The sequence below is a fragment of the Ixodes scapularis genome, unplaced genomic scaffold (assembly GCF_016920785.2).
Source record: "Ixodes scapularis isolate PalLabHiFi unplaced genomic scaffold, ASM1692078v2 PGA_scaffold13__105_contigs__length_92229423, whole genome shotgun sequence".
In the NCBI taxonomy this organism is placed as follows: Eukaryota; Metazoa; Arthropoda; class Arachnida; order Ixodida; family Ixodidae; genus Ixodes; species Ixodes scapularis.
Genome location: NW_024609839.1, coordinates 32,636,885 through 32,663,153, shown reverse-complemented (window position 1 = coordinate 32,663,153; position 26,269 = coordinate 32,636,885).

The window sequence follows — 26,269 nt, the reverse complement described above, 5'->3', positions numbered from 1 at the left end:
ATGTTGGCTGACGAATGCGCGCTTCAGCTCGATCTTGCAAACTTCCCATGACGTTAAGGAGGATCCATGGTTCTCAGACCAGCGCCGGCAGTTTCTTCCACGTGAAGTATAGGTTCTGCAGGAGCTGGTTGTCTGTCCACCCAATGTGGCGGGCGACACTGTCATATTGTTCAATCCAGTCCTTGACGTCTTCATACAGCTTGCGTGAAAAAGCGTCGGAGTGTGATTTGCGACGGGCATGCAAACAATGGTGGGAGGGGACACGGTTTGCTGCTACAGGTTTGTCATTGCTGGCTTAGTCAGCTTCGGATTTTCTGACAGGAGACCGAATTTCGGTGGTTTTTCCTGGTAGCAGCAACTGGCTCGGATTTCAGGTGCTTCGTGGTGTTTTTCCGAGGTTACTCGGTCGTCTTGCAGTTGTTCTGCCAGGCTCGGGTCAGGACTTTGCTTACAGCTCGACAGGGGTATAAGACGCAGGGTAGTCCGCCAGCCGTGTCCCATTATCGGGTAACTCGGCTGAAAAGCCGCCGGGTTCACACAGAGTGAAGGGCTATGGGAAAAGTGCCCAGCACCTCCACCTGAACATACGATTACAGCTGAGCATGACCTGCAGTGTCCCAGAATAGTGAATATTGATAGAAGATAGGACTGGAACAAGGATCCGTGACAGTATAACAAAACTCGCAGAAGGGAATCTATCCTGACAACTGAAGAAGCTGCATTGCTTTAGTGGCATTCTGTCCGAATAAATCCTCTCCTTCGGGGTTTGTCGACTGCCGTGGACGAACTGAACTGAAATGGATGTGGGACCACTTTTCTGGTAATGAGCCACTGCAGACTGTTGCCACAAAGCGGCGTGAGCTGGGTACGTAACACGCTCGATGAAATGTCCGGACAGCTTGCAATTCGCGTAACGAGTGTGAATGAAACGTTTGTGTTGACGAAACGTGCGACAGACCAGCGGGATCAATACCAACTGCAACACCTGTGCTCCGTGAAAGTGCACGTCTACGCCGGAACAACTTCGGAAGCAGCACACCATCACCTAAAGCATGGCACTGGAACTACCAGCTTGAAGGCAGCTCTTCGGTGCGCCGCACACCTGTGCTCCGTGAAAGTGCACTTCTACGCCGGAACAATTTGTAAGCAGCATAGCATCATTCAGCACGGCACGGGAACTACCAGCTTCAAGGCAGCCTTCCGGTGCGCCGCACAACCGAAGTGAGCCCTCGGTCATTTGATCGAAGCAGCACCGCGATTGCACACCGCCAAGCACGACTCACGCAATTTCCGTCGCTAAACTATGTATCCAAATATATTGCACACGCTTCACTGCAAACCTCGAAGATTCCGATGGTCAACGAGAGCACAGAAACGTCGCCTTAAATTTTATCCTAGCGGTATCCGAATCAATCCGAGGTCCGAGCAACGTAGGTCAGATTTTCTCTTCCGTGGCAATATCCCGGTCGGTCGCCAGCGAAATGCACACCGTTCCTCCGTATTTTCACGTTATACTTACGTCAAACACCACGCTGAACTCTGAACTCGCTTTCGACCGGCCTCATATGACGGCTTCCGCGACTGAAATCAACTCGCCGAAACGAACGACAATCAACAAAGCATCCGACAAGCTCCGGCCCAGCTGGGGCCAGCCGCTGCATGGGCGCTGCCATCTTTCCTGTGACGTCACGTATTTGGTTTGGTCATGTGACGTGTGGTCAAATTTGCGTACAATGGCAGCCGCCTTATGGGGGTCACTTTCGAGTGCAGACCGGAACCCCGGTTTATCGCTCTAAGCCCCCCTACCTCGTTGGCCTTGTCGCTCATGCGCGCCTCCCAGCGGCGTCCGCGACGTACCATCGCGAGCAGACGACAAGTGATCCGTGCACACAACGCGCATCGTATTTTCACTTGTGCGCCCCCGGTCCCGGTCAACTAAAAGCAGTAAGAGGAGCCAGGGGAATCCTTATTTTCTTTTAGTGCTGTGACAGACTTTTCACTGTTCAAGTGAAGTGCGGCGACGAGACCGGTGCCCAACGGGACCGCTCAGAAGTTTCTCCCTCCTACTCGCCGAGGTGGCTCCGGTGGCGGAGTTGCGGGAGACGAGTGTTCCGCGGCTGTCGAGGCGGACTGAGGCAGAGACGCGGCGCTTGCGTGGAGTGTCCTCGTACGGCGTGACGCCCAGATCCGCACTAAAATCCGATAAGCCCGGTAAATTCATCGATGATGGCAACCCGATCCCAAAGCTACGATTTTTGCAGCTAGGCCTAATGGCCGACGAGCCGACCGGGCCGACGGGCTATCAACCAAACTCGCGTCCAATTGGCCAACGGCTTTGCTCCAATCGATGAACTCTCTCATTTGACGTCATGAAGCGCTATCTTTTGCTTATTTAAAGTTCTTTTTTGCAATATTTAATTTGCTAATAACTCACAAAATATTGCGAATTTGTGTAATTTTTTTTTTTCCTCGGTGTTCCTGCTTTCATGGAGCTCCGTTTCAGCGCGAACTTCAAACCGGTCAAAAAATTGTTGGTGGGCCCCTTTAATTAATTTTAACCAAATTGCAGAAAAGCGCCACGTAGCGGAGGGTAGTAAACGCACTATCTGGGCCGCGAATCGGCTCCTGTGTCCTCTCTTTACGTTTACTATATTACTCTATGCCATAGTGAGAGAGAGAAAGAGAGAGAGAGTGAAAAGCGCATTTTACCAGCACGTCGCGAGGAGCGCGCTGTCCTCACCTGAAGAGTATTATCTTACACCGTGATCGCTGCTGCGTGATGCACGTCACCGAGTCCACGCTAATGTCACATCCGTCTGGGGCCCGCACGGCACCGAGAAAATGCTGCCCCAAAGGCCACGCCACTGTGTAGGTGCACCACATGACGCACTACCAAGCGAACGTGAAGCATCCCGCCGTGCGACGCGCTCGGTGCGGTCACTGCAAGGGCAAAGCATGAACGGGTAGACAATAAAAAAATATCCGCAAGAGTGGGGCGGCGGCTCGCGCCATCCAGCGAAGAATGAAAGTAACGAATTGTCTTTCAAGTGGATGGTTCAAGTATGTACTTGTTACACCGAAAATTCACCCGCACGTAAAAACAAGAAAACACATGGACTATGAAACAGAGCGTTTACACATATGCGATTTTATTGTCGGACTGGGGACAAGCGATAGATACACGTCCGGTGTGAAAATCAAGAGAGGCGAGGGCACACAGGGGTTAAAAGAAAAAACAGGAAATTCAATTAGGCGACAAAAAGCCGCGCACGGCGACAACACGACAAAACCATCAGAACGAAATGCGAACACGCGTTACTTCAACAACACACTCACGAACCTTCGGGCAGAGGGGCCGCGAAAAAAACAAGACAGCACTCAATTCCCGACACAACGCGAAACAACTCACCGCTCGCGACACAAACTGCAGCCGGGAAACAAGTTCGCCGGTGCAAAGAAGACGAAAGTTCCGAAAAAGGAAAGTCCCCACTGCGGGACCCGAAGTCCAGGGAAAAGTTCAAACGAAGTCCGAAGACTCACCGACGTCTTGAATCCGACGAACGAGGAAAGCTTCACGTGCCCGGCGTGGTGGACTGGTTGCTTGGCGGCCGACGCAACGCAGCACCGCACACACGCACTTTCCGAAAAGAGAAAAACCGACGCCTGTCGTCACTGCTGGAATTGTAGCCAGAGCAGAGGGTTTGAGGGAAAGAAGATAGCAGCGCGGACATCACGTTCTCGGGCTGCGGGCCGCCATGTTTCGCGAGACAAGGATAGAAGACAGACGACGAGGCGAGAGAGAGAGAGGAGGTGCCGAAGGAAGCGGAGCAGTGTGCGAGGACCTGCATGGTCTCCTTCCGACGGTGCAGCTGGTGCAGCAACGCACCGGTGCCGCGCGCCGCATGAAGTCCCAGGCGAACGTAGTGCAGCCGCACCGACACGACCAGGCGAACGTGACGCGTCCGTCGGTGCAGCGCGGTGCGGTGCGCCCCAGTCGAATGTGACATAACAGTCGTCTGCACTGGCAAAATGTCTCATCTGTTATCATTGCGCCAAAAATCTAGAAGAGTAGCCCTAAGCGTGTTTCACATGCAGCGATTTTGGCCCTAGAGCGGCGCGATTTCTGCCGTCGCGGCGTTTGTGGCGCTCAACTGCTGGTGCTGGCCAGAGCGCCGCGACGGCAGAAATCGCGCCGCTCTAGGGCCAAAATCACTGCATGTGAAACACGCTTTACACTCAAATTCATTGCCGTTTGGCCGTTATTCTTTTTCAGAATAATCTAGAGTGCCGTCTCGTGTCACTCTGGGCGGAGCGCTTAGAGCCACTAAATGAGCTGCGCTTAGAGTATCGGCACTCCGTTCCCCGACATTGTTGTGGGCGCCACCATTTTGGTGCTTGTGCAGAGCAGACGCAACTGCCGATCGTCATGATTCAAAAGTGCGACTTCCTCAGCATTAGGTTCGGACTTAGGAAGCTCATGTAATATTGCTGTGCTCTGTCGCGAATTGTTGACACATTTGTCGAGAACGGAAAAGCGTTTCCTGTGATTTCAGATAAAGCTTCGGATAACTGGTAACCATGATTTTAAGATACAAAATGGCCAAGTGTCGTTAATCTGAAGCCTATAGCTTATTTAGTGGCACTTGCGACACTGACAGGGTATTTATGCTCGGCGAGGTTTTTGTTTGAACATGACCTATAGCCAGCCGGCAATGGTTACAACGCAGTACACCGTCTCGTTGTAACTTGGCTACGGGTGAACGCTACGCTCGACATTGCGTTCCGACGGCTTCGAAATACGTTACATATACGAGCCTAACGCACCCATATCAGAGAATGACGCAGCGAAAAGCCCGACAATTCTTCGCAGTAAAAGCGCCCTCCGGCGATACATAGTCACGTGCCTCACTCCGTTGTTCCCATTGGCCCGTAGGGGCCGTAGCTTCCACCGCACTGGCATGCTATACGCCCACGGCTTCGTGGCCTACCCAGCATTTCTTGCTTCGGACATTAGGCTAAGTGACGCCACCAAAGTAATTACTCCCCCTTGAACAATGCAGCCGAGGGATGGATAGATGGAGGCTAACTCCCTTGCCCTTTATAACGCGCGGTAGCTTGCACCACCTAGCCTAGAAATTAAGAAAATGAGACATTTACAAATCCCAGTAATGCGAAATTAGAGCGCAGCTCTTTAGGAAGAGGAGGGGAAGTTACGGAAGCGAGGGTATGCCCCTTCTCCTCCTTCGTACCCTCTCCTCCTTCTTTCCCTCTCCTCCGTACCCTCCCCTTTGCCCCTTCCTCGTATTCAGTACTGTCCTCCTTCACTGCTACACTCGCCGTCAGCCCCGTGGCGAACCGTCTTTTGTGTCGATCGCTCGCCGTGACCTCCGGCGATGCTAGTCCTTGAAAAGTCGCCAATCCCGGAGGAAGCGGTTGGGGAATCTCAAGACAGAGCCCAACGGGAAAGCAGGTGGTCACCCAGATACGTCACTCGAAAGACGACGTGAGAGTTGAGGAGCCCTTTGACCTTCGATTTGTTTCATTTCGTTTTAATAAAATCTAGCGCGCGCAAGAGAAAAACTGTTTTCAGTGTCCAAGATTCATTTCTGCAGTTAATTGACCAAAGCATAAAAATCGCTGCGCCGTCCCTTTAAAGCAGCTGTGCAACGATTTTTAGGTTGAAAGAATTGACGATTTGCAAAAAAGCTGCTGCGCATGCGCGAGCAGAGTGTGTTGTTGCCAGCGCCCCCTGCTCGGTTGGAAAACAAAAGGGCGTGACGGCTATTCCTAGGCGGCAACAGGCGCGGAAGCGGGTTCGATTTGTTTGTCGCCATGCCAGCCCACTGTGTTGCGCCGACACGACGTACACACCGCTCTTCATGGACGGCGCACACGTCGCTCGTACAAGACCGAGCTCCTTGTCTGCGGTGTTGAGGTTAAGCATGACGTTCTGAACGTATCCCTCTTCCTTGAACGCCCAACCACGATGTGCCTGACGGACTGTATGTGTGACCGAGTTCAGGTAGCTCCAGACGCTATCACTTGAGATGCTACAGGACGACACGTCCGACACCCACCCCGTGGCCCGAAACGGGACACTGTCATCTTCGATCATTTCGAAGCACCGGAAAATGGAGACGAGGAAGCACGGAGGACAGCTTGCGTGCACGAGCTCCAAGGCAAACCAAAACCATGCAGCTCGAGTTGTTTACCAACCACCCCTCGCACCCAAGTTTCCGGCGTTGCGAGATAGGTGGCGCGCACTTTTTTGCAAATCGTCAATTGGCATCTTCTGCTTTTGATATTGTTCACCTTGTCAGAAATGACAGAAAGCACACCTGTCCGTCTATGCTGGAAAAAGCGATGAAGAAACTTCATCGTGACGTCGCCGGTGGGCGGAGCCGAATCTCAATCGGCGGCGAACTCAACTGGCAGGGAACTTCAAAGCGCCGCGTTGATGACGTCGACGAAGAGCGGCGATTGAGTTGAAACTTCATCGGTATTTGTCCCCAAAATATGTCCCTGGAGGGAAATGCGCAACGCGGCATCGAAGGGTCTGGTAAAAGCAACTTTTTTAACTTATGAGAATGTCGTTACAATTCAAATACAATTACCAGTGTCGTGTCTAGCTCGTATCAATTATGTTTTTTTACGTAAGTGAAACAATTTAGATGATCGCTATGCGTGAGCTCCATCGCGATCGTGATGAATCGTCATGGCCGACGGTGGATGTCGCGCGTGAAGTGGTCGTGTGTCTGTACGGATTTGCCTCACTTTTGGAATTTTTGCTGTCAAGTCGGGCTTTTTGAAAGGTTATCACGTCGAGATTACCACTCGGAAGTCTGGTGGGGGACGTGAACCAAGTGTCCTCGCTGAACTTGAGGAGTAGGACAGAATCTTGGCCCATATGAGAAAGGTTCCTCGCAAAGACACGGAAGTAGGCGCATAGTTTCGTGGGCGGACGCGCCTCGTCCGTCGCCACACGGCATCTCGGCTTTAGTGTCGGTAAGTGCATGGCATCTCAATGGGCGGTTTTAGCGTACCGTTGCCGTGCGCAGCGAGATTGCTAGTGGAAGCTCGCGCTGTAACTTTGAAGCATGCTTTTCAGCGCGCTTAAAGCCTTACCAGCCGTACCGTGGCCACCGCAGAACACGGTAACGGTCTCCTAAAACTTGCTACTTGTAGTAAACAGACACCGTGTTGTTTTTGGTCTTATTGACTTTGCACGAGTGTGCTGCCTCGTGATGTTTCTTTGAAAGCTCGGATCGTAGCGCTCAAGCTGACGAGTTAATTTCTGTAGAGCTGTGCAGCACTCTGATACCCGAAGCACTCTGAAGCACTCTGATACCTGAATTCTGAAGTGTAGGCAATGGGCATTACATGAACGCGGAACCAGCAAGGCTGCCAATTTGTTGTGCGTTAACTTGTGTTTGATTGGATGATGCAGGACTCATCTGCTGTGCCCAAAGGTGCTAGTGAGAACCCAACACAGATGGCAGCTCCACCACCACCAAATGGTAGGTATAAAAACAAGTCTGGAGTCATCTCCATAATACGCGGTTTGCGCCTGTGTCAGGACATGTATTATGCATGAGTGCCGTCGGTAGCCTCGTGCTGGTGGCCATTGATGTCGTGGGGTTGCAGCTTTGCTACACTGTGATCATGGTGAACTGCGCTGACTCTAGTGGCCCGAAGTGACAGCATTTGTACCCATCTCAGCAATGGCACAAAAATGTGAACATGACCTGCACTGTGCATAACTATGAGGAAGGTAGAAGATGCTGTCATTAACATATTGTGCCTGGTCGGTAGCTCCCAAGGTGGCTGTAGGTCCAACTGTGTTGATGTTTCTAGCAAGGTGACACCTCAGCAGGACTCACAAACACTTAAGTGTACACAGGGTGCAGAGACAGTTCACACATGGTTACTCGAGTTTTGTGTCCGACAAGACACAGATCCATATAATGAGACTGTGTCAGTTAGTAAAAAGACGGTGCCTCCGGTCCTGTTTCCCAGCAGCAACCTCCTTCCACCAAACATTCCCGGCAGCATCACATCTACCCACCGCCCTGAAATTGACAAGGGAATGACACTAAGACAAAACTGGCTCACCAATTCCAAAACCGGTGTTTGCTATTTATATAAAAGATCCACTCCTAAAAATATTTGCTGCAAAGGGCTGTGGAAGCAGGACGCACCTGGCTGGGCATTGCTTGTCGAACTCGGTAAAATCATCGGCGTGCAGTTTTGTATACTTCTCTTAATTTTTTGCTCTCAGGTATTGACGTCCTCCACCTTTGGCTAGATATCAAAATCTGTCACAGTTGAGAGTAAGTAGCAGATGGTTCTCGCCACCACCAGGCTTAGCCCAAGTGCCGGCACTAGCACATATTTCCCCGCACGTCTCCGAGCAAGCGCGCCCATGGCCGAATGGTTCTCGCGCTTGGTTTCCACACAAAGGGCCAAGGTTCGATTTCTGGCCGCACATGCACGTTTTTTTTAATGTCCCGCACCTCCACCAAAATGTCACGAATGACAGATGATCAACAGAAACTTAACGTTTAATTTAGCAAACTTGTGCCGAAAACAAAAATACAAAGAGGTAGCATCACAGGCATCGAAGGTCGGCGGAGTAGCGCGATCGAGCGCAAGAGTGAGACTCTCTCTATATCGCCACGCAGAGCCCCTCATGTACATGCGTGGACTTCATAAATCTTCAACTTTGAAACTCTAACCAAGCTTTATTAAAAAGCAAAAATCCCGACGTTTGGGAACAAACTCGGTCCCTTGATCACGGGTGACTGTTTTTGTCCCGCGGAACGGCCTGCCCACGAACCCGAACACCCCCGGGTGTTTTCCGGATTATCCCTCTTAACCCCGAAACGTAGCTGCTGGGAAGGGTCCCCGTCGACCGGTTTATGTTGCCACGTGTGCATTGAATATGCCACGACTCCAACAGGAGGCGCCTCCGCCAGTTTTTCTCCGTTCCGAGGATGGAGCTGTTGTCAAGGTCGATGGAGTGGCTCGTCTTCTCGACGTGTTCGGCCAGCGCGCTTCCCTCCACATTTTTCTTCGCGGCCTTCTCCCCTGCCAAAGGATCGCCCCCCGAGGGAGAGGGCACAGGGACTGGTTTATAAAATTCCCTGCGGTGACTGCCCCGCGTCGTACGTTGGGGAGACGAAAAACTGTCCAGAAACGATCAAACAAGACCTGCGGAGGAATGGCTACCCAGCTAGATTTGTAAAAAGCACGATCAAAAAAATTCGACGCACCTCTTCAACCCAAGACGCCCCCCCCCCCTCCCTCCACCCGCGTGTCTGTACCCTACATCAAGGGCACAAGCGAGGTTCTCGCCCGAGTACTGCGACAGTACGGCATAGCGGTGTCACACAAGCCAGCCTCGACCATCGGCGGCCTTCTCCCCCTGCCAAAGGATCGCCCCCCGAGGGAGAGGGCACAGGGTCTGGTTTATAAAATTCCCTGCGGTGACTGCCCCGCGTCGTACGTTGGGGAGACAAATAACTATCCAGAGCGCCTGCGGCGCCACCGCTACGACATCGCGAAGAAAAATGTGGAGGGAAGCGCGCTGGCCGAACACGTCGAGAAGACGAGCCACTCCATTAACCTTGACAACAGCTCCATCCTCGGAACGGAGAAAAACTGGCGGAGGCGCCTCCTGTTGGAGTCGTGGCATATTCAATGCACACGTGGCAACATAAACCGGTCGACGGGGACCCTTCCCAGCAGCTACGTTTCGGGGTTAAGAGGGATAATCCGGAAAACACCCGGGGGTGTTCGGGTTCGTGGGCAGGCCGTTCCGCGGGACAAAAACAGTCACCCGTGACCAAGGGACCGAGTTGGTTCCGAAACGTCGGGATTTTTGCTTTTTAATAAAGCTTGGTTAGAGTTTCAAAGTTGAAGATTTATTAATCATTCCTAACCAGATGGATGTCCGTCGAAAATGTTTACATTGAAGTCTCTCTGCAATGACTACGGTCCTGTGGTGGTGCGGCTTGCCAAGCGATATGTTCACCTCTACAACTCCATCTCTACCGTCAAAACCCACCTCACGTTCAACAAGACTTGCAAGGAACTACGGCTAATCCCGAGGAGTCTCCGCCTGAAACGCCTGGTCCACACCACCGAGGGTCACAGGATCGTCGAACAGGCCGAACGTCGTCTGCTCGACTCCAGGATTCAAGAATGCCGGGAAACTCTCAGGAAGAGGGACTTGGATCTCTTCTTTTTGCGGAGACAACTGGAATACCGTGCTCCGGAGCATTTTCCAGCCATCGACGACTTTGCCAGATCTGCTGCCACGTCGGCCGCTGAGAGAAGGAGTTCGGACCACCAGAAGAAGCTCGTATCTCTCCAATTGCGTCCCGCCGTCTCCCAAGAGACCAACAAGAGGTTCGTGAAGAATCTGTCTTCGAGAGTGCTCTCTGAGACCGAGACGCGTGTTCTGGCAAAGGGAAAGAAGTTCAACCTAACCACAACAACGCCGCCTATTGCTTCGATGGCAGCTGCTGTCGAATATGGCCTGCGTGAGTTAGACCCCTGCATCCGTGAAGAAGCTCGCCTCAAGGCCATCGGCGTGCTGTCCAAAGCGCACCGACGGGAGCAGTTAAATTACACGCCGGAAGAGAAAGCAGCCATTCAGAACTTGAGAGAAGACAAGAGCATCGTCGTCCTCCCTGCCGACAAGGGGAACGCGACCGTGCTACTCGACCGCGCGGACTACGATGAGAAGGCGCTTCAGCTTCTCAACACCGACGCATACATGACTCTGCCAAAGGACCTGACTGCCAAGATTCAGGCAAGTCTAAACAAAATGCTCTCTACGATTTTTGATGGGTATCCCGAGTCCCGAGGCCTTCACTTGGGTCTCATTTGCCGGAACGGTTCAGCGCCGGCCTTTTATGGCCTGCCGAAGGTGCACAAGCCAGATGTCCCCCTCCGACCCATAGTGGATTTCACCACGTCTCCGCTACGTGCGTTGTCCAACCATCTCCACCGACTGCTGTCGCCTTTAACCGGGAAGACCGACACGTACGTCCAAAATTCTGGACACTTCGTCGAGCTCACATCGGGCCTCGAACTGCGGGACGACGAGAGCCTTGTCTCCCTCGACGTCGTGTCGCTTTTCACGAGTGTGCCTGTGCCTCTCGCAGTGTCTGTGACGCGGGAGGCCCTCTCGTCTGACACGAGACTCTCCGAAAGAACGTGCCTTGAGGTGGACGAGATTTGCTGTCTACTGGAATTCTGCCTATTCTGCACTTATTTTTTTTTGCTGGCCGCTTCTACAGACAAACCAGTGGTACGGCTATGGGTGCTGCGGTCTCCGTCACTGTGGCAAACCTCGTGATGGAGGCGATCGAGAGAAAAGCCCTGGACACTTTCTCCCCAGGACCCGTGTGTTTCCTGCGGTATGTCGATGACTGCTTTTGTGTTGTGAAGACCAGTGAGATCGACCGTCTCCACACACATCTAAACTGCATCGAGCCAGCGATTCAATTCACGATTGAGCACGAATCAGATGGTTGTCTCCCTTTCCTAGACGTCTGTGCAGTGAGAGAGTCAAGCCGCCTGGACTTTCTCACTGTGTGTATAGGAAGCCGACACACACAGGCCGATACCTGGACTTTTCCTCAAGTCACCCTAGGACACATAAGTCTTCCGTGGCTTCGGCACTCGTCAGACGGGCGATCACGGTGTGCACATCAGAGGAGACCCTTCGAAAAGAGATCGAAACGATCAAACAAGACCTGCGGAGGAATGGCTACCCAGCTAGATTTGTAAAAAGCACGATCAAAAAAATTCGACGCACCTCTTCAACCCAAGACGCCCCCCCTCCCTCCACCCGCGTGTCTGTACCCTACATCAAGGGCACAAGCGAGGTTCTCGCCCGAGTACTGCGACAGTACGGCATAGCGGTGTCACACAAGCCAGTCTCGACCATCGGCGGCCTTCTCCCCCTGCCAAAGGATCGCCCCCCGAGGGAGAGGGCACAGGGACTGGTTTATAAAATTCCCTGCGGTGACTGCCCCGCGTCGTACGTTGGGGAGACGAAAAACTATCCAGAGCGCCTGCGGCGCCACCGCTACGACATCGCGAAAAAAAATGTGGAGGGAAGCGCGCTGGCCGAACACGTCGAGAAGACGAGCCACTCCATCGACATTGACAACAGCTCCATCCTCGGAACGGAGAAAAACTGGCGGAGGCGCCTCCTGTTGGAGTCCTGGCATATTCAATTCACACGTGGCAACATAAACCGGTCGACGGGGACCCTTCCCAGCAGCTACGTTTCGGGGTTAAGAGGGATAATCCGGAAAACACCCGGGGGTGTTCGGGTTCGTGGGCAGGCCATTCCGCGGGACAAAAACAGTCACCCGTGATCAAGGGACCGAGTTGGTTCCGAAACGTCGGGATTTTTGCTTTATAATAAAGCTTGGTTAGAGTTTCAAAGTTGAAGATTTATTAATCATTCCTAACCAGACGGATGTCCGTCGAAAATGTTTACATTTATGCGTGGACTTCTGGAACAATCGGCATAGAAAGTTCGGTGCGTAGAACATGCTGACTGTGAACAAGCAACGAGATTCTTGAATTAAACTAAAATTTAACATTTACAGAAATAACAAAAAGGTGCATGTGCGGCCAGGCATCATACCTCAGCCCTTTGTGTGCAAGCTAAGCACGATAACCATTCGGCCACGGGCAAGCTTGCTCGGAGACGTGCATGGCAATATGGGCTGCATCTGCCATTAACCACATCTGACATGTACCAAGTGGTGGTCACCAACAAGGTGCCCTTGGAAGTACTCAAAGGTCTTGTCTTTTATACTGACATGGCATTACCTGCAAATCATGTATGTATGCTACTGAAACTGTCATGTCAGCTGTACACCAGTCATCATGCAGGTAGAGCTGCAGCGGAAAAAGACAAGCACAAGCGACCAACGACCGGAGCAGCAAAATCGCGACACACGGTGGTGGCCGGCACAAAGCAGCCCATCCTAAAGCTTGCATTCCGAAAGCTATCTTACCCCTCAATTTTCTGGCAGCCACCCACACGTTGAGACATGAAGCATGACTGGCACCTGCTATTGGCGCGCTCAGGAACAATAGCGCTGCCTGTCGCAATTTTGCTACTCCGGTCATCGGTCAGTTGTGCTAATCTTTTTCAGCTGCAGCTGTACACTGCCATCCTGGATGGTGAGGGCCTGAACTGCCCCCAGCTGCACTGTTTAGGACCTCTAGCCCACTCAGCGGGAGCAGCTGGTTGCATTGCACATGCTGCTGGGCACCCAACATTGCAGCATGAGTGCCCTAGATGTAGAGAAGTGCAGTCAAGGTCTAAAATTGGCTGGCAAGCATTGTTTGGAGAACCGTGGAAAGAAAAATTGTGTCATATGGCACTAATGAATTATTCCAGGCCAAGTTTCTTCGTCCTTGCTTTATTCAGTTACATCCAGAGCAGCTTGTGCTCACAGTCTTTGTTGTTTGCTCAACGCAATGCGGAAGAGGTGGACTTCCACAGCACCAAAAACATTGACGGGAACAACAGTTAACTTGTCATTGGAAATCAGTTATGACAGACAGTTTTAGCATAAAGGAAAATAAATGCAGGACTCTTCTTTTTTCGCTCCTTTTCATTTTCGAACCTTGTGTTGTGTTTCGAAGTGAGTGATTTCCAACTTCTCGCTTTCCATTTTTCATGTGATGGACAGAGCAGGCCTGTCTGCTGCAAAGTAATTGGATCATGCTAGGTGCACATTGGTCAAGGCTGCTTGCTTCATAGGTTGCGTGTTGTACTGGAAGACCCACACCATGAGTTTGCTGGTCTGAGCAGTTCCTAGGTTAGGAAGGTGCCCGCATAAACAAAATGTCTTTCAGGAGTCTCGCATTCTTGATATTTCCAGCACTGCATGAGAGTTCTAAAAGAAGGTAAAAGCAGTGGTATGCCATACACTACTGCTCACCACACCCCTGGAATTCTCTTGTTCTATGTAATTTCTGTAACATAGTCTTTAAAAATGCTTGTTTTTTCATAAACATTCACCCTTTTCGTGTACTTTGTTTGCAGGCTGTGGAGGGACAAGCAGCTGCACATACCCAGCCGTTATCTTCACTGACCACACTCGTGCTGCCCTTCATGGGGGTGCAGAATTTCCATGCAAAATAAAACATGCTCCCTAGGCACCATTTTGCGCCTGTCATGATTTCAGTATAGCATAGAAAAAAGATTTGCAGCACTACCTTGGTCATACCCGACAAAATTGTCATACATCGAATAATTTCGGTGCAATTGTTTATGTGCCGGGACTCGTATCTCGACTTAAGATGTTGATGTATATTTCATATACAGGGATTTAGAAATTAACGGTGACACGGCGGTGCAAGTTCAATCGTCCAGATACCAGCAACCACAGTTAATTCTTCACCTTTTCTTCCTCTATGCTTGGAACAATATTATGTTAGAGCCAGAATGCTTATGCAGTCATCTGCATAAGCATTCTGTATATGCTAAGCATATACAGAATGCATATACAGAATGCATAAGCATTCTGTATATGCATTCATCACAGCAACATCTGCATCTTATGCAGATGCTGCTGTGCCTAGCACCTTTGCAACCACCGGAACCTGCTTTTCAGCATCCTATTCACTGCTCTACGACAGAATCTTAAGCAATGCTTTTTGTTAAGCTTGGCCTCAGGACAGCACAGCATCCATTGGGGTTGCGAGGAATTGGTGTGCAAGCATGGCTTCAGGGTTTTGTCGCTGTCACCTGCACACAACAGTGAGGCGGTATCTGACATGAAGGTTTCATAACCTTTTCAGTTGTCCAAAAGCACATCAAGACAAGATAGAAATTCTTTATGCTAATGTAGCCTCTACTTGGAGATAGTAGTTGCACATATAGCATTCCAAAGAGGCTGAAAATGTAATAACAAAAAAGTTGAAAAAAAAGTGGAGATATTCCACTTGTCTTGCACAATACCCAAAATTATGCCTTCAGAGCAAAGAGGTGTCAATTGAGTTTATAATCTCTTTATTTTCCTTTATATACAAAGGTGGGAGATGGGGCATATAATGTCAAACCTCAAGCTGCATGGCTTGCGGCTTGACGAGGCGCCCTACCCGATGTGGCAGAAAAGCAGCAGAAACGTTTCAGACAACACAAACAAAGAACAAGATACTGTACCAGCTTGAACCTGCAATCGTAAAATGAAAACGTACACAACGTGCTGCAGCAGAACGATTTCCAGATGTTGAGGCCCGAGACATTTGGATGATACACATGCAATCACGAGTAAGCTTGAATCCGTGCGACTATCTCACACGACACTCATCACGGTGAACGAGGCACCCGTTTTCTACCGAGAGCTCTCGTGCAAGCGCATTGAGAAAATGTGTATTGAGCACTTACCGACAACACCGCTAAATTCGCATCGCTGAACTTCTTGGTCGTCGTCTTTCCGTCTTCACTTGGCGCGCGAAGCCCACCCACCTTCAGCCCCGGGTTATCGATTATCGCCTCTGTATCATCCAAAGAATGCGACTCGCAGCACACCGACGCCCGGTGACGTCTTCGTCGCAGTAAAATGTGCCGCCAGCAACGCTCAAAGAGAGCACTTGCTGCTCGGCGGTCACCATATGGGGCCCCTCGCGACGCCGCCAAAGCTTCCACGGCAAATGTCAGCACCAGCCAGTGTCAGGCAGTATTCCCCGATTACGACCCTGACGAACCTTGAACGGCGAACACATAAAAACGTAGCGATAGTCCGCTTTGGTCCGCCCCGTCCGCGAGCTTGAACGTCGCCATCTTCATTGACTTTGGCAACTTTTGCTGCCCGACTACTACAAAGTTATCTCCATCGCCAAACTCAATCGTGACGACATTTTGACGTCACCGCGAACTTCATTATTTCACCAGCATAGCTCGAACTCCACCGGAATCCTTAGGGAAAAACTCAATCGCAACGTCACATCACGTGACCAAAAGGGCAGCCAATCAGCGACCGATTGAGTTAACTTCATCGTTGAGTTTGCGATCTAGCATAGACAGACTAGTCTCGATAAGGAGCTAGCGGCATATATCGATAAGTGCGCCAAACGCTCCCCACCGCTCGGCTCGGGCCTTTGAGGCTCGAAGCGATGGTAAACCCATTTTGGTAAACCACGGTGCCTAGAAAGGAAAAAAGTACCTAGGTACTGTAATAAACGCCTGGATATAGAACAACAATAATTATTTTCGATTGGGCAGTAAGATGCGCCATCTATTGGTGAAACAAGCCAGTCATTTGTTTATCCTCTTTTTCCGCTGGTTGTTATCGATCTAGTATGGTATTTTATGTCAATATATAGTAATGTTGTACTTGAAGACCAGTTTATTTGCTTTAGATGGTACGAAGAAATTTTAGCTGCTGTGCTAGAGTTTGTCGACGAATATTCGAAAATGTAAGAAACATTTCCTTCAATATGTTTCGCCATAAACAACGCATAACTTTCCCGTGTGCCTTCCAGTCTGGCAACACCGATGCTGTAGTCTCGTTTTTGTTCCTTGCGACGCACGTTTCTGCGATTCCTGCTGATCTCAACTGTTTGCCCTCTCTTCCGTTTGCCCAACCGATGCACCGGTGACGAGAAGCTAAGCTTCTCGTCACCGTTGAATTGCTGGCCACCGGGGATATGTAGAAACCTCGATGCTGTCGACATACTGTCGGCGCACTGCGAACAAAAAATAAAAACAAAAACGGTACAATGTTCCAGCTCTTCACCCGGAACGAAGACTTTATCGAGAATAACCCCCTTTCTCCGCAAAGTAATCGCTGCTCACGAGTTGGCGTGCATAGTGTAACAAATTAAACGTGTTAGTATAAATATATACCAACCCTCGTTCGCAAAACATTTTTTTTACTCACCATAAAAACACTTCAAACGCTTATGTACCGTCATATGTCTTGGATCCCGGACTGCTGAAGAGTGATGCGTTCGCGGAATGCTGCCGTCGGTTAGTTTAGTAGCCCCTCTGAACTACCCCTTTGCTTGACGTGCTAATAGGTTGATGGTGAGTCATTAATATAACAGCTAGATCGAAATGAATGTTCAGCAGAACCAAGCAGAACTATTAGCCCTCATTAAGCGACGTCGCGGCCATTTTGCTTGTAGGTACTGCTCCTCCTTCGGCGCCCCTGCTCTCCCAGTCACGTGACCTAGAATTCTCCCTTCTAGGGACAATAGTTAACTTTAACCCACGGTTAGCGTTCGAGAAACCGGGCCCAGGTCCTCGCGCTCCAAATCTGCGACCGGGCCTCTATGGCTCCGTCGTCGAACCGCCAGGCTTTCTTAGTATAAAGGAGGCTGTGTTCGAACGCCTACTGCAGGCAAGGCGTTCGAAAGTCACTCACTGCCGTTCTCACTCTGTCGCTAACTATAGCAAACTAATTCAAAAGGGAAAGTCAGCCGTCCATGGAATCGAGCTGCTTCTCTGGCTAAAACAGCAGGAGCGAGCTGCCAGCGCACCAGCCCCACAAAACTTACTACCTTATATTGCCTCTAAAGGTCGGTTCACACGGGGTCGATTTGCTCCCGATTTCTTATGTTACGTGAGGAGTCACCGCGACATTTGTGTTTCGTATGCCTGCTGACTCGTGACGTAAGCGGTTTTAGCGCAGCGTAACGTAGGAAAATGCCTGTGTGAACCGACCTTTAGGAGGGCACGAACGTACTTTTTCGAGGTCCTGGTTTTATGGTCTTAACTCACTCTACGAGCTCTAAGCATCCTAAAAACTCGAAATTACATTCATGCGCGGATCATTTGCATATAAAAAAAAAGTGATCAAAGATTGCGATATTCATCATTGTTGCTGAACGACAGATGGCGCTACCGAACCTTGCTGAATATGGTCGAACGACGGCGCTTCTCAGCCACTGGCGAGCGATGGGTTTCCCGCGTGAAAGAGCGACTGATCAATCCCGCTCTTCCATGCGGAAACCCATCGCAAGGGAGTGGCTGACAAGCGCTGTCGTTCGACAGTATTCAGCAAGGTTCGGTAGCGCCACATGTCGTTCAGCAACAATGATGAATATCGCAATCCTCGATCATTTCTTTTAATATGCAAATGGGACGCGCATGAATGTAAATTCGTTTTTTTAGAATGCTTAGAGCTCGTACATTGAGTTATGACCATACAACAAGAATTTCAAAGAGCAATCTGATGCCCCTTTAACCGCTCATTTGCACTGGAAGCGGATCCGCGTTCGCAAAGCGGTTACGAACGCGGTTGTATGAAGATCCAGTACGGTTCCACGCGCACTTGATGTCATCGAGTGCGCGTGCAATTGTACTGGATCTTCACACAACCACGTTCGCAACCGCTTTCCGAACGCGGATCCGCTTCCAGTGTGAATGAGCGGTAAGAGTGCAATGGTCAGCTTGAAGAGCCAGCGACAGCGGCGTCCCATATCAAATGTACAAGTTCCAGGGTTTGGGTCGCTTCAGTACTCCACCAAACAAAGCGATAGAAAACGAAACATTGAGGTTTATGGTTTATTCTGTCGTCGCAGTGCGCAGGGGGAACGAGCGGTAGGTGAAATGTCCTGTTCACTCACTATCGTATACATTGTATACATTCTCTACAACTATTACATTGATGGTCAAAACAAACTGTTTTAAACCAAGTAAGTTGCAGTGCTTCATATGTATGGCGACATACAGCAGGGAAAAACTATCCTCCTATTGTCTCTGGAAAACGGCCTTTCAGGCATGTAAACGGACAGCTATCGGTTAGTGTTAATAAGCAATCTAATTAGCAGCGCAATTGCCGTCATCTTGATTCGATGAACTGGCGTCGGTATCGCTGAGGGAATCCTCCGAGAACCTGAGGCTTGTCGCATCCGGGAGCAGAGAAGTGTTGGAGCTGCTTTCCTCGAATGAGAAAAAAGCAGACAGTTCACCTTCTTCAACTGTCAGAACGTTCATTTTCCGACGTCCGAGAGACGACATCGAGCTTTTTGAGCTGTCTTGCAGACATAGTTCTGATTTAGTCTGCACGCCCAACTGTGCCACCTGGGCACTGTCCAGAGTGGACTCCGGTGTGGATGACGTGTCTTCGCGGTCTTGCGTCGGCCTCGGATATAGTGCTTCATGCACCAAAACGGCCGGGCTGGCTTCCCGTCGCCTTTTTGCGTCTTCCCTGGGTGCGATAGCTTCATTCGTCTGCGAGCGAAGCCCACTCCTCAGAGCAAGCTTTGAACTTGACACCAAAGTGGCACCATCCGGAAGAGCTTCGGTTCTGCAAGTCGTCCCTAACTTGACCTGAGTCTGAGCCGTCACTATGACCGCCGCCTTCCTTTCATCCCAGCCGATTGTTTCGTGAGGAGGGAAGAGGCGACCAGGGAGTGATATACCTCGAGTACCCCTCGGAGGATTTAGGACACCGTCAGCGCCTATGTCGGTAGCGGGATCAGTAGAAATTTGAGGCTGCAGGACTGAATTATATATCGATTCAAAGGAAAGGCCTTCGAGGATCCTTGTCGACAGTCGCCTGCCACTGCTACTAACAGTACCGACTTTCAAGCTGCCTGACTGCACACTGTCCTTCAAACTGGGCTCGATGGCAATGCTGCTGCAATCCGCAGCGACGGGGGAACTGCCAGCTACGCTGACTGCAGTCGAACTGTCCGATATGAGAATAAGGCCTTCCGTAGGAGGCCAGCTTATCTCCTCTAACACGTCTGACGTTTCCTTCGATGCATATTTGCTCAAAGACGATGATATCAAATCAAGCCCCGTGACAGCTATATTTATTAAGGATGGTGTGGCGTCCCCCGAATGCCCATCTTTAGGCCTTGTAGCCTCCAAAGGACTACCGAAACCAACATTCTCTAGGGGCGCCATTTTGGCTGCCGCTAGAAGATCACCGAAATTCTTATCGTCTACAGCGGACGCTATTCCAGTAGTGTCGGCGGAAAGGTGTAGGGAAAGTGTTGAAGTGTCCACATAAATCTCTCGGAGCGTTTTCACAACTGCATTCACGTGCGATGGTGGTGGAGTATTTCGAATGGAGTTTTCAGACGTAGCAAACTGAGACTCTCGCTGCGATCCCTGCACGCCTGCGTCTGTATATTGTTCTGACTGTACCGTTAGCCAGCGAAACTGGGGGTACCGCAGGACTACCAGGTCCCTAAGTCGAAGCGGCTGGAGGAAGAGATCGTTCCTGGATGAGTTGCTAGAATCTTGGAAGCACGGCGAGCTCCTGTACAACCCGGTTGTGCTCCTTGTCAGGAACACTTCGGATTTCGCCGTGGAGGGTCTTATGGGCCTTGAAGGATCTTCAGGAGTTGCGTCTGCAGACAGTGAGGCCAAAGAAGACTTCTTCTGCTGAAAGCCGTATTCCGTATGGTTCGGGGCTGTCACTGAATCCGGAGTTGGGGCTCTAGGAAAGGGATATCTTTCACGGAAGTAGTGTTGGGTGCCGATCGCGGCGGCCCAGGAGGGCCCTCTGGGCGACATCGGAGCAAGCGCTTGTCGCGCTCCAGTCCTGGGCCAAACCGAAGATCCCCTTCGTCTATCACCAACCGATGACTGCTGGGTTCGACCAAAGGCTTGCTGCGAAGTCCTCGTTGCCGCTTCTTCAGTGTGCGTGCCTGCCGACAGCGCCCTTGAAAGTTGGCCAGTTCGCGACCTCCCGTCCCCGGTCTCGTATTTTGGCCTGCGGCAAGGCAGCAGTCCCCGAAGGAGCGCCAGGTCGGTCAATGGATGCATCACGTTGTGGCCCGACTCGGAGGACACGAATGACAGAGACGTGGACGGCGATGGGGCTAGGGGTCCTTCGTCAGAGCCGCAAAATGGTTGGTGATGCACAAGGGAGAACTTGGATCCTCGGTTGACTGGTTGAGACGTCGTCAAGGAGGGACTGTGGTCTGACTGGCCGCTTCTGGTGACGGCTACCATCTGACTTTTGAAGACGTTCGTTTCCGCTTGGTACACGACAAAGGCATCATCAGGGTGTCGTTCGGTGCCCTCGAGATTCGTTTGCTTCGGGCTCGATTCGAGAATTTTCAAAACGGCGCTGCCCGGCGTCGAGAGTTGCTCTTTGCCTGCAAGAATTTGAAACACTGCGAGTGAGCCGGTCATGTTCAAAGAGCCCGTATAGCTGCTGAACTTGTCAAACAGGTATAGTGAACATGATTCAACCGTTAACTCGTAAGAAGTTTTCGGTGATTAGCTGTCAAGGAACGTCTCCACTCGGTAGAGAGCGCATGATGTTTTTCATTGGCAAAGAAAGGATGTTTTGACTAGCGAAGACACCCAAAAGTAGAGCTCATACCGAATTTCGTGTATGGATTGTCGTACAAAACCATAAATGCCGAAAAAGACGCTTTTTGAAAGGCACAGGGAATAAACAGAAAGCACCATTACTAGAATACATTAATACTAGCTTTCCGGGTTACATTCTAAGCATTTATTTCAGTCGAGAGAAATGGGCGTCGCAGACTCAAAAGGCTATGTAACATAATCTTATGCTCCGTTTCATATGAAGCCCGAGCGCAGCCGACGTTGCGACTCGATAGATCCGATCGAGCCACGCCCAGGGGGCATCATCGCAACGGTCGTCATCTTTGTGTGTGTGCTATAAAAAAATAAATGAATAAATAAATAAAAAAAACAATCACGCAAAAAAAAAAAAAGCGCAGGACGACGGCGCGTTTACTTCGTGTGATTTGGTTTAGCCGCTGATAATAGACGCACAAAGACCTCGGACTTGGGCCGCTTATCTTAAGTCTAAAAAGACAAACATATGTGGTTCCTCCCGCCCTTCTAAGCCCAACTTTATACTCCTATATCCTATAAAAAAGCGAGATGGCGATGATTCGAGTGCAACGCCGCCACGAAGTTTAACGAGAAACGCGCACCCTATATACAAACCGGTCTTTAGTTTGCACTCCTATATACATTATGTTTTGCCGAACTCTAGGCTCGTCCACCCCAATTCTCCTCATTAGGCGCGTGACATTAATCGAAGGCATGGACTATATAACCGGAATTATGGTTAAAGCGTGTGGGTGCGAGCCCCTTCCCTATTTTGTTTGAAAACGGCGAGCGTTTTGCGTGTAAAAGTCTCTGTTCAGCAGCAGCTTAGACAACCCAACTCGTTTCTCGCTTCATTTCAACGACCATTTCGGATACGCTCCGCACTTTGCGCGCAGATACATGCATACGAACCACGTAGAGCGGTTCTACACGGTTCGTATGCATACTGCACGCGAAAGTACGGAGTGCATCTGAAGTGCATGGTGGCTGAAATGAAGCGAGATATGTTTGTGTAAATGCTCCCAAACTCACACACACACACACGCACATGCGCGTTTCCTAAAGAAGTGATTTAAACACCCAATGCACAATATTCCGTTTTCTTTTTTAGTAGAGTTTTTGAGCAAACCCTCCTTTTATATGCAGCTGAATTACAATGAAGTAGCGCATGAAAGACGAACTGGCGTAGTAGATAAAATTGCTTACTTTTACTCGCCGAGCCTCCTTTCCTTTCATCGGAAGAGTCCTCCTCCTCTTTAATGATATGCAGCACTTCTGCAAACGGCTTCTCCAGAAAGCTGACGCGACGCTGTCCTTCTGTCGGCGTGTCAAAAGGTGACTTCGCCTTTCGAAAGATACCTCGAGACATGACGCTCGAAGATGTGGGTTCTGGTGTCTTGAACTGATGTTCAAGTTCATCGAGGACGGAGTCAGACATATCCTCGTCAAATACTTGTTCAGCCTCAACCGATTGCTGACCATTTTTTGCTGTAGTTCTGACGTCAAGTTTTGAGTGTACGAAAGCATCAGTCGTATCGTGACATGAACTGGCTGTCGAAGTCGGCTTCATATCTCGGCCTACGGCGACTTCTATGTCCTTGCCTGCGGCACTCTTGCGCGGTATTTCTTCGCCGTCCGATGTTGCATTACAACTGGAAGAAAGCTCAGTCATTTCGTTCAAACTAGGGCATTGCATCTGGAGATAGAGATCGTCTAAGTCTTGCCCCGAAGCTCCTAGTGATATCTGGGAATGGTTCGTGAAAAGTCCCGGTGTTGTACTGGTCGGTACAACTGCTGAATGATCGATGGAGGGTGACTCTTGACTTGAGGAAAACTTCGACGACCCCGCAGATTTTGTGGGCGCGTTCTGCAGCAACGAAGGTTCGGAAATTGTGTCGTGACAAATGGTCGCTACAGCCAAATCACAATCCATGTGACTCTGTGCATCTCTGAGGACCAGCTCAGCATTTTCCGTGTTTGTGCCACTACCTGATGTGGTGCGTCTTGACCTTGAAGCCTCTCCGTCCAAACGCATTGGGACGAAATTTTCAGTGATTCGTCTTCTTTTGGGTGTAGCAGTGGTTTCAATACACTGCCCCAGAGTTACCTCGGCGTCCAGCTTCGAACGATAAATGGATGCGGTATCGAACCAGCCACCTGCGACAAAACCATCAGCGGTAATTTGTGCGTTTCAGGTTCTCCATCTTCAACGATGAGAGCGTAATAACCCTGAAGGGTGTAGTAGACTATGTGTTAAACAAAGGATATGCGGGGAAAACATTTTTGCGAGAAAACGTGCATGTAAATTTTTTGTTGTTTTTTAATCTTGAATGACGAAATATGTTTTATTTTCAGAAAATGTTATAACAAGATGCATGAGGGCGGTGAAAAAGCAAACCACGAGGAACTGACGTTTGGCTCTCTCAAACTTTTTTTCAAGCTGAAATAGGGAGCTGGGCAGAGTGTCGAACCGAAATTTTTATCGGTTCTGTTCCGGTTCGGGTTCACGGCTTTTGGTTCAGTTCCGGTTCAGTTCCGGGGAGCAAAAATAACGGTTCAAACCGGTTCAAACCGGTTCGAACCGGTTTTGAACCGCTAAATTGAGAATATATTTTTTGCGTTGTTCTGGCAATATACACTATTTACGCCGTGAAACGATTAACTATATAGTTTCTTCGATCGTCCGTGCAATTTACTTTTGTTTTTAGGTACCAAAAATATTAAATTCAGTTATTTAATTTCAACGCAAGAGTAGAAAAAATCTACATTAACATACATAACGTCGTGTTCATACGACTCCACATCCCTTTGTTTACCAGTAACATATATTTTACATGAATCAAATTGTTTAAGGACAAGAGTAATGAGTTGAGCTGGTTGGTATATACCTGTAAATAGATCAGCTTCAAATTTAGAACTATACTGTATTTTATTGTTCTTTCTTTGTGTTTAAGTAAAATTCTAAAGTTCAAGCTGATCTATTTACACGGTATAAAATGTTGTCGCAAAGTGATGTAGGTCACCTGAAATACCCGTGATTGGTACAACTTTGTGTCGCAGTGTTAGAAATGAAATCTTGATTGTGTCCTTGAACTAAGGAATGAATTACATCACATAAAATTATGAAATGAGCACCTCGTGATCATGCTAATTATGAAATAAAGTTTACGAAATACACTTCACAATATAAATATATATGATGACGACACAACTGAGCTAAAAGCAACGAAAGTTTCAGAATGTAACAAAAGTTTTAGAATAATTCATTTCAGTCTATTTTTTATCGAAACACCGAACGGCAACCCAAATGCTTGTTGTTCTAACTAAACATTGTTTACACTCAGCACCGCATGCATGCCACTAATCATGCGGCATGCGGTTGTTCACTCTAATGTATACGCACCTTCGCACTCAGATCCTTTCTCTCTACTTCTTTTCATGGGAACCAGTTCAGCATTCCCGCTAGAACAACCTCTCCTGCTTCTCTCACGCCACCTCTCTCTCTCTCTCTCTCTCTCGAATCTGACCCAAATAAGCGCTTGCCCAAGTGAACATTTTCTTATGCAGAATACGCTGGCATAGTCTGACTGTTGAGATTTCTTCTTGACAAGACGCCGGTCAATTTAATTTGCAAATGAGCATCACCTTTGATAACTGATGATTTTAACTCGATAGCGTTAAGGAGCTCATGTCGCATAAAAGCCGATGTCGGTGGCGACACTGGAAAATCCTGATTTGTTGATAGGTTCATGACGTCAGAGCTACATACCCTCGTGCAAGAATTTCAAGCAACCCACAATGCTCACGGGAAACGTGGCATCACGTGTGGAATGAGAGTGATTAAAACATGACATGTAATGCGAATTAAAGGTCGCCGTATGTCTCAAATGATTTCACTTTTGAAAGTAATTATTTTGCCTTAAAAAAGATTAAGAATATTAGGCGGGATTCGAACCCACGACCCTTTAGTTGCGAGTCAGACGCTTTTCACTAGGAACGGCGCAAGCGTCTGACACGACAAAAACGTGCTTTTTGGTAAGCTACCGCCCTCTATAAATAACGACGGCAACCAGACAACCGGCTTGCCGGTTGTCTGGTTGCCGCTGTCGCGCATAGATGGCGGCAACCTCTTTAGCCTTTCCACTCTGGCTTGCCGACTTGCGGCCGGCCATTACTTTATTTACACCATAGTACAACTTCGCTGGTCTTCCTTCTTCACCAGAGTGGAAAGGCTGAAAGTATTCCTGAGGGATTGCCTCCTCCGTTGGTGTGTGTTCATTCGACAAATTTATTTGACACTTGTTAACCGCAACCCTTCATTGATTTTATTTTGCACCCCGTGAAGTTTAGATGGGTCATAAAACGACATCGGGTTGGAATGTTCATGACTTTTCTGAGGCGTACTGGTCCTCCGACACAAGTACACTCGCACAGGCCGCCACTAATTCAGAAGCTTCTTTGTCGCGGTGAAATTGCGAGGATTAAATGAGACTATTTCTTTTAGTCTTGCTTTCCCAAAGATTGATGTCGAAATTGTAGGATCAAAACCTCCCGCCTGACGACAGTCGAGCGCGGCTCATGGATTGGACAGGAGGACTGCGTAAGCACTCGACTTCGGCTCGTAATATTCAATGTCTTGGCAGACACTTGGGTAGTGGCTCGTGTCCAACCACTGCGAGATGAGAATAGCCGAACTCTAACAATGCCTGGAGCTGAGCACGCGTTTTCTTCCTTTAAAACACCAGCGCGGGGGTATGATTAACGTTGGCGGCAGAAGATAGGCACCAGGCCACATGGCCGCTTCTGGCTCCGAGTTGAGGGGATGAACGATGCTCACATTTCTCGAATTTTTCGGCGACTGCCATTGCTTAGAAAAAATAGCAAAGCCAAGTTCAAGCAGTTAGTAAAGATGTTATTTCTTCGAGATTGCGCCGGGACTCGACGATG